A 15,426-nucleotide genomic window follows, 5' to 3' on the forward strand; every position below is an offset into this window, starting at 1 on the left:
AGAGGGCTCTGCTCCACTCTCTCTGGGACATGGAAGGGGCAGGTGTCTGCTTCACGCTGTCATGGGACACATCAACTTCCATCCCTGCTTTACCATTTTAAATGCCCTACAGTGGAGCTTACTTGAAGAAACTGAAAATTTGAGCAGGTTGGGTCTTTGCGTACGTAGGAGAATCTTACCCACACTTGAAGGGTGCAGGTTGTCAGTGTTGATAAAACGAAAACTTCAGCCAAATCAAATGTAAAAGAGTTTAATTGAGCAATGAATGATTCGCGAATCGGGCAGCCCCCAGAACCACAGCAGATTCACAGCGACTCCAAGGGTGTCTCGTGGTCAGAACAAATTGATAGACGAAAAAGTTAAAGTGATGTACAGGAATCGGAAGTGAAGTGCAGAAACAGTGAGACTGGTCACAGCTCGGTGTTTGCCTTACTTGAAGGCAGTGTGAATATTCAGCAGTTCATGAGTGGTTGAAGTGCGGCTGCTGTTATTGGCCAATGCTCAGCCATTGTTACAGGTGCATACTATTAAGTTCGGTTTTCAATTTTGTCTGACTATTAAGCTAGGTGGCAGTTCATCCAAAGGACTGATATAGAGAAGGATGGAGCCCTTCCCAGGCCCTACGTAGTTTGCTTTAACAGTGTCAGTGGTAAGTGTGGGCAGCTGAACCACAAGCTTCCGTGCTCCAGAGCCTCTCCACATAGTGGGTGAAAGCTGCGCTACAATTTGTGACCACAATTTCTGAGCCTCCGACTCACAACCCCGACTCCAAACCCATCAGGACACGCTTTCAGGTGAGCTTCTGAAAAATAAAAGTTCATAGATTTTAAAATAAAATGTGATCCTGACTGACTGGGTGTCCATCTGCAAATTGACAAACATGTTAAATAAAAGGTCTCCATAAGACATCAAGTATTTATTAGGAAATCCGTAATTCTCACAACTTCCTGTCCCTCCTCAAATTCTGTTCTAATCCCACTGGGTGGCCGTCTGCACATACATGAAGCAGAGCTCTTCTGGGCATGGGTCTGCCTTTGGTGGCTAGAAACAGTTCCAGGAAGCAGAGCCACGCTGAGCAGCAGGGACCTGTTTCTTGTCTGGTCAAATTATTCCCGATGAAACAAGGCCCAATGGGACAAGCCCCTAGTTTTTCTTTTATCTTACCTTTCAGACTTCTGAAAAACTCTAACCCACCATCACAGGACCCAACACGTCAATGAAATAAATTCCTTACACTGAGACTAAAGAGATCTTTTCTTTTCTTTTTTCTTTTCTTTCCTTTCCTTTCCTTTTCTTTCTTTCTTTCCTTCTTTCCTTCTTTCTTTTCTTTCTTTCTCTCTGTATTTCTTTCTTCTTTTTTTTGCAGGATCTAATTTTGTTGCCCAGGTTGGAGAGCAGTGGCACAATCAGGGCTCACTGCAGCCTCAATCTCCCAGGCTCAAGTGATTCTCCCACCTCAGACTCCTGAGTAGCTGGGACTATAGGCATGTGCCACCACACCCAGCTCATATCTTTGCAGAGACGGGGTTTCACCATGTCGCCCAGACTCGTCTCAAACTCCTAGAGTCAAGTGATCTACCCGCCTCGGCCTCCCAAAGTGCTGGGATCACAGGCCTGAGCCAGCTCATGCAGCTAAGACCAGAGAGATTTTCTGTCAAGATAAAGCTTCCTTCCCTGTGTGACACAGAGGGATGGTGGGGCAAATGGGGGATGGAAGGTGAGCCAGGAGCAGGGTGGGGCGAATGGGGGATGGAAGGTGAGCCAGGAGCAGGGTGGGGCGAATGGGGGATGGAAGGTGAGCCAGGGGCAGGGTGGGGCGAATGGAGGGTGGAAGGTGAGCCAGGAGCAGTAAAGATGAGATTCACTCTGTGGGCATTTTCCTCTGGTAAACAGGGTGGGACACACAGCTGGCCAGTGGACCGAGACTGGCACTGCAGCTCCTGAAGGCCAGCAATTCTCACCCACACAGTGAGCCTGGGCAGAACAGCAAAGAAAGCAAGTGAGCCAGGTCTTGTCTTGCAGACTGCGTGCTCTCCTTTCTTCGTCTCTCTGTCTCTGCCACTCTCTCTTCAGGAAAAAAAAAAAAGGCTGGGGGGGAAATGTATTTACAAATCAAAATAGATAGTGCCTACATAAAGCACAGGCTTTATATATAGTTACAAAAATACATACTGTATGATTCAACTTACATGAAATCAAAGGATAGACAAAACAAATCTGTGCTAGTTACAGTCAGAAGAGTGATACTGAAGAGAGACTGATGGGAAAAGGGTGCCACAGGACTTTCTGGATGAAGGAACTGTCATACGTCTTATTTGGGGTGGTGATTACTTAAATGCACGCAATTGTCAGTACTCATTGTCCTGAACACCCGAGATCTGTGCATTTTACTGCATGTAAATTACACCTCAACAACAACAATAGTAAACTTCGACGCTTTCTTTCTCTGCTATATTACTAGACTAGCACTCAATAATGTTGATTTTTTAAAGAAACAAAATAACCTCAGCTCTGAAATCTGATGTCAGCGGGCAGCAGCTGGGCTTTCATTTGCAGGTTTTTTGAGTGTTCTCTGTGCCCCGTGACACTGTGGAGTTATGTGTAAATAAATAATGGTGGAAGCAGCACATTGGAACACTCACTTAACCTGTGAATCGCAAGGTTATTTTTGTAGCTGTGTCCTGTCTTCCAGCGTGGAGGGTGATTTATGGTTTTCAGCCGAGCTTCATCATCATTGTTCTCACCTTTGTTTCCATCATAGTTAATTAAAGGGAAGGTCATTGTCACCTTATGTTTTAAACCTTCTTAACATAATATATCACCCTTGGTACACTTTAATAAGGGGATTTGTGAAGGAATGGTGTAATAGGAAAAAAGTTTACGGCATAATCCATCCTGTTCACAATTACACTTTGGCTATTGCACATAATGAAAGTTAATAAGTAGACAAAATGAAGGGTCTGTCTGGGGATTCATTCAAGTGTTGATTAATTGGCTGGGTGATGTAATGGAACAAGAAGATACCTCGCTTTTCTAAACTGCAGGCAAATGTGGCCAAAATAAACTCTATTTATAGGACAATATCTCCTTCATTCTTTCATTGCGAATTGTCACCCCCAAACAATATGAAATTAATTAAACAACTGTTTATTGAATGCCTTCCACGTGCCAGGCACAATAAGAAACCCCGGCCAGAAAGGGTGAAGTAAGATCCTGCTCCCATCCCCAAGGGGACCGAGGCTCATGTTGGTGAGATTCAAAGAAGGACAAATTATTTATTCTACATGGTTCCTCCTGAGGATACAAGAATTAGTTAAGATTCATAAGAATGACTGAAATAATATTATGTACACCAGGCACATCTGCCAGGAAAATGTTAAATCCTTTCTCCAAAGCCATTTATTTTATTTAACAAACACTTTAAAACTGAATAACAAAAGACATAAATTGTTTTAAGCATTTTCCAAATAGTGAGTCATTTGATACCCACAGTATCCCTAGTAAGGAAGATACTGATATTATTCCTGTGTTGTACATGAAGAAACAGAGGCAGAGAGGGATCAGGTAAATGACCCAAGGTTGCGTAGCTACCAGGTGATACAGCCGGGAGCCGAACCCATGCAGGCACTTTCCAGAATCTGGTGCATATTCATGAGGCTATGCTACCTTCAGAATAATGTGTAAGTTTCAGAAAAGAATGTATTTTGCAAAATGTTATGTTTATAGGGATTATGTTACGTGAAGATCTTTTCTGTAAAATTTTCTGTATCTCCAGCAGCCATCGGTCCTATTAAATAACATAACTCATCTAAAGTAGAGAATCCACGGACCCAGTAGAAGTGAATTGCTGACCCAGTTAAAATCTACGGAGAATGTGTTCTACGGCATATCCCCCAATACACCTTCAAAAGGAAAGAGGTTATGTCCAAGCGAAGACGAGGAATATCTGAGGTGAAACTTCAAACATCTAGAGAAACATTACAATGCTGGCTCAGCAGTGGCGTGATTGCTGTTGGAGCTGTCAGCAAGCCCACTTTTGATCCGCGTCTCTCCAGGAGGAAGGTGGATACAAGTTTGCATCATGCAAAAGACAGATGTGAACTAAAACAAATCACAAATGGTCACATAGGAATTTGTTGTGGAAGGGTCCACCGCAGTTCCCATTCCAGAATTGACACCCTTCTGTAATCTCCTGCCCTTGAAAGCCTGCTGGACTTGAGGACTCACTTCATGGAAGCAGAGTGTGGCAGAGGGGCTGGGGTGTTCATGGGCTCCAGAGATGTGGCTTCTGTCTCTGGAGTTTTCTTGCACTTGTTTATTCGGACGCAGGCAGATGTAAGGTTGTGAGCTACCCTTTGAAGAGGCCCATGAGAGAAGAAACCAAGGTCAGGCTCTGGCCAAAGCCAGCAAGGTACCGGATACTGCAACATTCTTGCTGCAACAACTGCAGGAGTGAGTTTGGAAGTGGAACTTCCCCCTTCACAGGTGAGTTTCCAGATGAGACCACAGCACAGTGTGACACCCTCCCTGCAGCCTCATGAGGGATCTTGGGCCGGAAGCACCCAAGGAAGCTGCACCCACCTTTCCACCCACAGAAGCAGTAAGATAATACGGTTTTGGTTGTAAAACATTAAATAAATTTCAGGGATAATTTGTTATGCAGCTATAGATAATGAAACACCTTTACGCCACACATTTATTTTCTACCAAATACCAATAAACTGAGCAAGACAGTAAAGAAAAATAGGTGAGCTAGCCTCTGCTTCCAGGAGTTCAGAATCTTGTGGAGGACAGTTGAATCCATGATCACAAAATTGTCCTGGTAAAAGCCTGCATCGTATCACGTCAAGAACATGGAGCCCCGGGGCCCCTGAGAACTTGTGGGTAATGGACTTGACACAGGAAGTCCTGACTGATGGAATGCAGGTGTGTAACATTGGCCAGTATCTTTACGCCTCATTTAGGGCCAGTGAAACAGAGGATTAGCTGCAGTGGGAACAGATGGCTTTCTTAATCTCATAGGTGGACACAAGCCTGGTAAATCTGGGTGGGTTCCTGTAGATTGGAAAACGTTAGCATGTCTGCCCTTTTGTTCATCTCCCATTCCTTTACTCGGTATTTGGGCTACAGTAACGCAGTGAAAGAATGGCACAGGAGGGACAACCTAAAGAAGGCTAAGGCTGCTCTTCCTCCAATAAGTGCTTATTTAGTACCTCTCTGTACCAGAGGTAGTGCTGGGGCTGGGATGTGTAAGAGAAAAGGCCTTGCCCTTGGAGAAAAGGTTATGCCAGAGAAAGAGAAGGGCAAAGCCAAATGTATTGAACATTGAACACCTGCTTTGTGCCAGGCAGTCAATGCTCTGCAAGTACAATCTAGTTTATTCAGTTAGAATTGAGGAAGCCGAGGTTTGGGAAGGTTGAGAAAATGACTCAAAGTTGCATAAGTTAGTTTTGGAATCAAGATCCGAACTCAGTTCTAATTAATCAATTGACTCTGAAGCCCCATGAGAGATGATAGCTGGAAGTCGAGCAACATATTTCCTTGCAGGTAGGGCATCCCCTGAGCACCTGCCCCCACTGAGCCTCGTCCGTGTTTGCAGCAGGTGCTGGGACTGGAAAGGTCTCCCTCCATCCTTCTAAGTCCCTGCACCATCTGCCATGCAGAAGATAATCAGGCAAAGAAAAACAAAAAGACAGCTGAGGAAGAAAATGGAAAAAAAAAAGAGAGAGAGAGAGTAGTTGGGCGGTGAGAGTTCCAGAGCACAAGGTGGCCTTTCGGTATGCTTTACACCTCTCCAAAGTCAGAGAATGAAATGACAGCCACACACAGGGAATCCACTGGGCCACCTTCTCTCCTTTCCCTGCCTCCTTTCAGCCAGTGGCTCTCACCTACTCAATGAGTGTCTCATCTCAGGAAAGGTGGGGACATTGCCTGCCACTATCTGTTCAAGGTGATACTTCCTCTGCTTAATCTGGCACCTTCCTTACATGCAAACAGAGCAAAACCCAAGCCCTTGCCTTGGTGCTGAAGATGGGGCTGCCTCCCTCCCTCAATAATGGGCCATATGGAAAACCCTAAGACTATTTTAGAGGTTAATGAAGTTATGATAAAGGAAACACATCTAAATTCAAAATACATCTTATGCACACCAATGACTTTTAGTCATCTGTTGCCTGTTTTTGTGTTCTAAAGGATGCTAAAAGATCTTCAAAGGTGTTACAAGCCCACTCAGAGCCCTTTCATGATAATTTCTCTTCCAACATGAACCTCTGTGTTTGCCAAAATACCAGTTATTCATTCATAATTTGCATCTCCAACACAGCCTCTTTATATCAATTCTAAAAAGGAATAGGATGCTGGGTATATATCTATTTGTTTCTTGGGGAAATATTTTTACTTTCCAATAGTAGGAAACAGGAATATTTTAATAGATATTTTGAAACATGAATCTGGTGGGATTCTTGTTCTCTTATTGATGTGGAATGCAGAACACATATTCATGACAAGGGCACTGCAGCTTTATCCATCCGAGGACACAAACTAGCCTCACTGGCTCTTGCATGACCTTCTTCCTTGCTGGCCTGAGGGAGGGGAGTAGGATGGATGGCCTATAGGGCCCTGGGAACCTCTTCCTTGCTGACCTGTGGGAGGGGAGTTGGACAGATGGCCCATAGGGCCCTGGGAACCTCTTCTTTGCTGGCTTGTGAGAGGGGATTTGGACAGATGGCCCGTAGGGCTCTGGGGGTGGTAATACGTCTCCATAGTTTATGGTTAAAAGTATCCTCCACTACTCACGAGCTCTGGGGCTTTGAGTAAGTGACAATCACTTTAAGTCTCCGTTTCATTATCTTTGAATGTATCAGATACCCACCCTATAAGTTGAGGACTTAAACAAAAAAGATAACTTTTAAGAAGCACCTACCAAGCAACTGTCACAGAATAGGTACCCTGTTTATAATGATGGTTATTAGTTATGCTTCTTAAATTCAGTGATCGTTATTTACATTCATGACGCATTACAATGGTGACTCCTGAATCTCTATGACACAGTGAAAATGTTACACTGGTGGAATTGGCAAATAAAAAATGTATAATCTGGCTGTGAAATCCTTTGAATGATATGCTTGTGTAATCAAAATGGCACACTTCAACGCCCTCCATCCACTGGAGGGTTGAGCAAAGACTTCTCAAGCCCTGCAAGAGCAGAGGCCAGATGTGTTCGTCTCTCTGCTCTGTCTCTGGGCACTGTGACTGGCACAAGTAGGTGCTCAAAAGGACGGGATTCTGTAATGCCTTTAAAAATATTAGAGAAACCATGTGATACTGTTTGGTTCCATGTTCCCGCTCAAATCTCATGTTGAATTGTATAATTCCCGGTGTTGGAGGAGGGGCCTGGGAGCGGGTGATTGAATCCTGGGGCAGGCTTCCCCCCTGTTGTTTTCATGATAGAGTTCTCATGAGATCTGGTTGTCTGAAAATGTGTAGCACCTTCCCCTTCTCTCTCTCTTCCTCCTGCTCTGGCCAGTGAAAATGTGCCCTACTTCCCCCTCACTTTTTGCCGTGATTTTAAGTTTCCTGAGGTCTCTGCAGCCATGCAGAACTGTGAGTCAATTAAAGCCCTTTTCTATTGTGAATAGTGCCGCAATGAACATACGTGTGCATGTGTCTTTATAGCAGCATGATTTATAATCCTTTGGGTATATACCCAGTAATGGGATGGCTGGGTCATATGGTACATCTAGTTCTAGATCCTTGAGGAATCGCCATACTGTTTTCCATAATGGTTGAACTAGTTTACAATCCCACCAACAGTATAAAAGTGTTCCTATTTCTCCACATCCTCTCCAGCACTTGTTTCCTGATTTTTTAATGATTGCCATTCTAACTGGTGTGAGATGGTATCTCATTGTGGTTTTGATTTGCATTTCTCTGATGGCCAGTGATGATGAGCATTTTTTCATGTGTCTGTTGGCTGTATGAATGTCTTCTTTTGAGAAATGTCTGTTCACATCCTTTGCCCACTTTTTGATGGGGTTGTTTGTTTTTTTCTTGTAAATTTGTTTGAGTTCTTTGTAGGTTCTGGTTATTAGCCCTTTGTCAGATGAGTAGATTGCAAAAATTTTCTCCCATTCTGTAGGTTGCCTGTTCACTCTGATGGTAGTTTCTCATCATTCTTAGCAAACTATCACAAGAACAGAAAACCAAACACCACATGTTCTCACTCATAGGTGGGAACTGAACAATGAGATCACTTGGACTCGGGAAGGGGGACATCACACACCGGGGCCTATTATGGGGAGGGGGGAGGGGGGAGGGATTGCACTGGGAGTTATACCTGATGTAAATGACGAGTTGATGGGTGCTGACGAGTTGATGGGTGCAGCACAGCAACATGGCACAAGTATACATATGTAACAAACCTGCACGTTACTCACATGTACCCTAGAACTTAAAGTATAATAATAATAATAATAATAAAATAAAAATAAAATAATAAAATAAAATAAAATGAAATAAAATCTAAACTGAGGCAAAAAAAAAAAAAAAAAAAAAAGGCCCTTTTCTTTGTAAATGACCTATCTCAGGCATGTCTTTATCGCAGTGTGAGAATGGACCAAGACACCATTTCTTCTAGTGTTTTGAGAATGCTTCAGGGTGGTGGAATTCCCCTGAATTCCTACCTGGAGGAATGTCTGCTTCGTCTTTGAAGGTTTCATCCTTTCCTCTTTCTTAGCTTATATTGAGGAACAGAGGAATTATCTTAGACTAATTGCGTTTCAATTTGACTGTTTTTTTATGGCAGAATCTCACAAGCAATTTTTCTTGTTCAGTAAGTACAGCACAGAGATTAGTGTGACTTATTGTGATCCTAGTCCTTGAGAAATGTGGGAGTTTAAGAACATGAACTTGCATGCATATGTAACAACTGGCATATCTATATATTTTTTAGCAAGTCGGAGAGAAATGCTGAGTCAGAGCCCCAGGAAGTTGAAAGCAGGGTTGTAGGTGATGAAGGTGAGTCCACATTAATGAGAAAATCACTATGCTACTCAGGCTGATTTAGTGAGTTCTTTGTCCATGGTTTCCTTTAGTTTTATGAGCATATGTAAGGTGGGTAAATTAACATCTTTTCTAGTTAAGCCCAGTGCCTGGGATTCCTAAGAGACAGTTCTATTAATTTTGTTTTTCTATAATCAGGCTATACTGTTTTGTTTCTTTGCATGCCTCACAGTCTTTTTATTAAAAATTGGAATTGTAAATATTGTAATGTGACAATTCTGTAAATCAGATTCTCCCTGGGGTTTGCTGCCTGTGATGGCCTATTGTTGTCTTCCTTTCCATTGGCCTCTCCAAACTAGAGCTCCAGTTTTCATGTATCTGAAATGAAGACACCAGTCTAGTTAAATTTTGTCCTATCCTAAACTTCAGTGATCTGCCTTAGAAGCAATCATCAGTTCTTTCTTTCCTGACTCTGAGCAAGAATTAAACAGTACCTCACTCGTGTCTTCCATATCATTCCTGGGGGAGCGTTTCCCCTGCCCATTAAGTCTCACAGCAAAAGGAATAGAATGTGCTCTGAAACCCAGAGGTCTTACCTCTGGTAAGTCAGACTCGGTGACACAGACATGCAAGCCAGTAGATAAATTATTTTGTGTTTGACAAAGAGCAATAAACCAAACAGCAATGTTTCATTAAATACATTTCCAACTCTTTGTAATCGACTGTCCTTTCTCCCTTATTTCCTTTCTCTAGCTAGCTCCACATTACCTGGGCTCACAAGACAGATCCACTGTGCCTTAATCTGCCTGTCAAAAATGCCCTCCAAACTCAACTCTATGAGCACTAAAGGAAGTCTGTAAAATATAGGGCTTGCTAAAGTTTTGCAAAGTGCTTCCTCATTTATCCATGCCATAAGCAAGCTGAGTTTTGGCAAACAACTTTTAAGATACAAGTAAAGGGGCCAGGTGCATCTCTGCCTGTCCCCAAGTGATAAAAAAAAAAATGCATGAGACAATGGCTACTATAAAATTCCTCAAGATGGACGTGTTGTTTTTTAACACACCTTCTTGAGCTCCCTTGCCCTTGCTGTCTTGGAAAGGTAAAGAATTCTCCCAAAGGAAGCTTCTCAAGGTGCCCCGGACTGCTTAACAGCCACGTGCATATCTGTCTTAGTTTGGGTTGCTATAGCAAAAATAGCATAGATTGGGTGCTTGAACAACACAAATTTATTTCTCACAGTTCTGGAGGCTGGGAAGTCTAAGTTCTAGGTGCCAGTCTGTTCAGTGCCTAGAGAGAGTCCTCTTTTTGGTTTCTGATGAGTGCCTTCTTGCTGTGTCCTCACATGGCAGAGAGAGACCATTTTTTTTCCTGTGACTTTTCATGAGTGCTGCTCCCATTTATGAGGGCTCCAACCCTCATGACTTATACCTACATAAAGCCCTCCCTCCTCGTATCATCTCACTGGACATTAGGATGTCAATGTATGAATTTGGGTAACACACACATCCTGTCCACAGTGTCGTCTGTCTGTGTCTCCCCTGCAGCCACCTCAGCTGTGCCATCCCCAAGCTGCTTCCACAGGCTGCTGCACACAAAGCACAAAAACACCACGGTGTCTCTGGGACCCCAAGGATCTTGGTCATGATTTGACATAAATCTCTCAAGAAATATTTTAAGTCATAATCAATGCATTTTTTCAGATTACCTGTGACTTCATTAAGGTACTACTGTAGTAAAATTTGCATAATAAAATTTATGTTCCAAGATTATCAAACTCCTTTAATGGATGATTTGCAGAATACTCTTTCTTCTTCAATCTCCTGGTTCATTCCAAGGGACCAAACCGTTCTCCAGCTTTGATCTTTAACTTAAAACTTCAAGCAGAAATAGCCTTGTCAAGTTTATACTAATTGAAACAAATAACAGCACTAGCACTGTCGATTTATCAGGACAAGAGTGTATTTGACGTTCTGTTAGAATGCTGCTCACTGGACCTTGCATTAGAATGCTGCTCACTGGACTTTCTGTTGGAATACTTCTCACTGGATCATAAGGCACTCTTTTCTGAGGTTTCTGCCAGGTCTACTCACTGAGCACTGGGCTTTTTAAAACTTTCTCTTTGCAGAAGAAACACGCATTTCAGAGTATCCTCACACAGAGGCAGATACGTTTCCTCTCTCTGTCTCCACTGGCCAAAATTAGATTCTGCAATTTTAGCACTGCTCTAAATAAAGAATAGTTTGCTTCCTGGCTGAATATCAAACTTCATAAAATAATGATTAATAACTAAAGCTGTTTTGTCATATCTAAGGTTTCATGATGTCTCCGGGTTTTAGCTAATATTTTCCATTTGGTAACACCACTTTGACTGGATGGAATAGAGTCACCTGCTCATGTACACATTTGGCTATTTTGGGTTTGAACATTCACACTTCTATAACCATAGTAGAATTGGATTGGGGTATCAGTCAATTTTCACGCTGATGATAAAGACATACTTGAGACTGGGAAGAAAAAGAGGTCTAATTGGGCTTATAGTTCCACATAGCTGAGGGGGCCTCAGAATCATGGTGGGAGGTGAAAGGCACTTCTTACAGGGTGGTGGCAAGAGAAATTGAGAAAGATGCAAAGGTGGAAACCCCTGATAAAACCATCAGATCTCGTGAGACTCATTCAGTACCATGAGACCAGTATGGGGGAAACCGCCCCCATAGTTCAAATTATCTCCCACCAGGTCCCTCCCACAACACATAGGAATTATGGGAGCACAATTCAAGATGAGATTTGGGTGGGGACATAGAGCCAAACCATATCATTCCACCCCTGGCCCCTCCACATCTCATGTCCTCACATTTCAAAACCAATCATGCCTTCCCAAGAGTCCCCCAAAGTCTTAACTCATTTCAGGATTAACCCAAAAGTCCACAGTACAAAGTCTCATCTGAAACAAGGTAAGTCCCTTCTGCATATGAGCCTGTAAAATCAAAAGCAAGCTAGTTACTTCCTAGATACAATGAGGTTGCAGGTATTGGGTAAATACAGCCATTTCAAATGGGAGAAATTGACCAAAATAAAGGGGTTACAGAGCCCATGTAAGCCCAAAATCCAGTGGGGCAGTCAAATTTTAAAGCTCCAAAATGATCTCCTTTGACTCCATGTCTCACATCCAGGTCACACTGATGCAAGAGGTGGGTGCCCATGGCCTTGGCCAGCTCCACCCCTGTGGCTTTGCAGGGTACAGCCTGCCGCCCAGATCCTTTCATGGGCTAGCATTGAGTGTCTGTGGCTTTTACAGGTGAATGGTGTAAGCTATCGGGGGATCTACCATTCTGGGGCCTGGAAGATAGTGGCCCTCTTCTCACAGTTTCACTACTCAGTTCCTCAGCAGGGACATTGTGTGGGGGCTTCAACCCCACATTTCCCTTCAGCACTGCCCTAGCATAGGTTCTTCATAGGTGCCCTGTCCCTGCAGCAAACATCAGCCTTGCTATCCAGGCTTTTCCATACATCCTCTGAAATCTAGGCAGAGGTTCCCAAACCTCAGGTCTTGGCTTCTGTGCACCCACAGGCTCAACACCATGTAGAAGCTGTCAAGGCTTACAGCTTTCACCCTCTGAAGCCACAGCCCCAGCACTATAGTGGCCCCTTTCAGCCCTGGCTGGAGTGGCTGGGACACAGGGCACAGAGTCTCTAGGCTGCACACAGCATGGGGACCCTTGGCCCAGCCCACAAAACCATTTTGTCGTAGGCCTGTAGGCCTGTGATGGGAGGGACTGCCACGAAGGCCTCTGACATGCCCCGGAGACATTTTCCCCATTGTCTTGGGGATTAACATTTGGTTCCTCATTACATATGCAAATTTATGCAACTGGCTTGAATTTCTCCACAGAAAATGGGTTTTTATTTTCTATCACATTGTCAGGCTTCAAATTTTTCAAATTTTATACTTTGCTTCCCTTATAAAACTGATTGTCTTTAACATCACTCAAGTTACATCTCGAATGCTTTGCTGCTTAGACATTTCTTCTGCCAGATATTCTAAATTATCTCTCAAGTTCAATGTCCTACATATCTCTAGGACAAGGACAAAATGCTGCCAGTCTCTTTGCTAAAACATAACAAGAGTCACCTTTGCTCCAGTTCCCAAACTAATTCCTCATCTCCATCTGAGACCACCTCAGCCTGGACCTTATTGTCCATATCACTATCAGGCTTTTGGTCAAAGCCATTCAACAAGTCTCTAGAAAGTTCCAAACTTTCCCACATTTATTCCCTTCTTCTGAGGCCTCCAAACGCTTCCAACCTCTGTTACCTAGTTCCAAAGTCACTTACCCGTTTTTGGGTATCTTTTCAGCAACACCCCACTCCCACTACAAATTTACTATATTAGTCCATTTTCATGCTGCTGATAAAGACATACCTGAGACTGGGTAATTTACCAAAGAAAGAGGATTAGTTGGACATTCAGGTCCACGTGGCCAGAGAGGCCTCAGAATCATGGCAGGAGGTGAAAGGGACTTCTTGCACGGTAGTGGCAAGAGAAAACGAGAAAGATGCAAAAGTGGAAACCCCTGATAAAACCATCAGATCTCGTGAGACTTATTCACTCCCATGAGAGCAGTATGATGGAAATCACTCCCATGAATCAAATTATCTCCTACTGGGTCCCTCCCACATCATGTGCGAATTATAGGAGTATAATTTAAGATGAGATTTGGGTGGGGACACAGGTATTTGATGCCCTTTGATATTTTGTGCTTCGTTTCAGAGATTGTATGATATTATAATAGCTACCAAATAGGTTTAAAATACTCTCAAGTTTATATGATTCATATGTGTATTTGTATAATCAGTTAATTAGGACTCATTGGTTTTCAATTTGTTTACATCTAAAAAGTAAGTTATGTCCGGGGGCAGTGGCTCACACCTGTAATCCTAACACTTTTGGAGGCCGAAGTGGGCAGATCATTTGAGGTTCAGAGTTTGGGACCAGCCTGAAATCCTGTCTCTACTAAAATAAATAAATAAATAAATAAATAAATTATATATATATATATATAAAAAAAAATAAAAATTAGCCGGATGTGGTGGTGCCTGACTGTAGTTCCAGCTACTCAGGAGGTTGAGGAAGGAGAATCACTTGAACCCAGGAGGTGGAGGTTGCAGTGAACCAAGATGGTGCCACTTCACTCCAGCCTGGGTGACAGAGTAAGACCTTGTCTCCAAGAAAAATAAAAGGAAAAGGAAGTTACAATTTAAAGTAACTGTCATCGATTATGTTTTGATTTTTATTATAAGGTAATATCTTCATGAATGAGTAAAAATCATGGTTTTCCACACATAATAAATTCTATAAAAAGTTTATTGGCTGTTGGCTATTCTATAAAATACTTGAAGCCTAGAATATACAGGTTTCCACCTTAATTTCAAAAATAAATGAGCCCGATAGCATTTTCAAGAACACAGAAATTAATCACTAACCATGTGCACTACTTTTGTTTTGTGGCCGTAACAAATGACCACAAATTTAGGAGCTAAAGCAACATATATTGATTGTGTTACTGTTCTAGAGATCAGAGTCTGGAGTGGGTCTTGCTGGACTAAAACCGAGGCGTTCCACAGGGCAGCATTCCTTTCTGGAGGCGCTTGAGGAGAACCTGATTTCTGGACTTTCTGGCTTCTAGAGGTGGCTGCATTCCTTGGCTCCTGGCTCCTTCCTCCATCAGCAAAGTCAGCAGTGCTGGGTTGAGCTTCTCTCAGATCACATCCCTCCACCCTCTCCTTCTGCCTCCCATTTCCACTCAGAAAGACCCTGTGATTATATTGGGGACACCTGGATTGTCCGGGCTAATCTCCCCATCTCAAGCTCTTTAATTTAATTGTATTGGCAAAGTCTCTTTTCCCTTTTAGTTCATAGTCACAGGTTCTGATAATCTGGACATCTTTGGCGGTCATTACTCTGCCCATCACATTGTATTTACGCAAGACTTTATTATTTTTTTCATTCTTTCACAGTGACATGTAAACCCAGGTGAAAATCAGGGAAGGAGGTTCCCACCAGCTATAGTTAAGGTACGTGGGATATTGGTGGCTCTGCTTGGACAAGTTATAATAGCTCCACAGAGGGGTCAACACTTGAATCAGAAGAGAATTGCTGGGATCGTGACTAGCAGGTGCAAAGGAATGGCATGGCCATGTTACATGGCCACACTTGGGACATTGGAGGTGGCTTGGCCAAGGTGCAATAGGAGGATGAATGAGGCCAGAGAGACAGGCCTTGTCCAGATCAGGAAGGAGCTTGTCACATGTCCTGTGCAGGCTGACCTTTATGCACACTGAGGGGCACTCGAGAGATCCCAAGCAGTTGAAAACATGAACAGATTTTCATTTTGGAAAGATAACTTGGGCAGTCCTTTGGAGGCGGGT

The sequence above is a fragment of the Theropithecus gelada genome, chromosome 6 (assembly GCF_003255815.1).
Source record: "Theropithecus gelada isolate Dixy chromosome 6, Tgel_1.0, whole genome shotgun sequence".
Classification (NCBI taxonomy): Eukaryota; Metazoa; Chordata; class Mammalia; order Primates; family Cercopithecidae; genus Theropithecus; species Theropithecus gelada.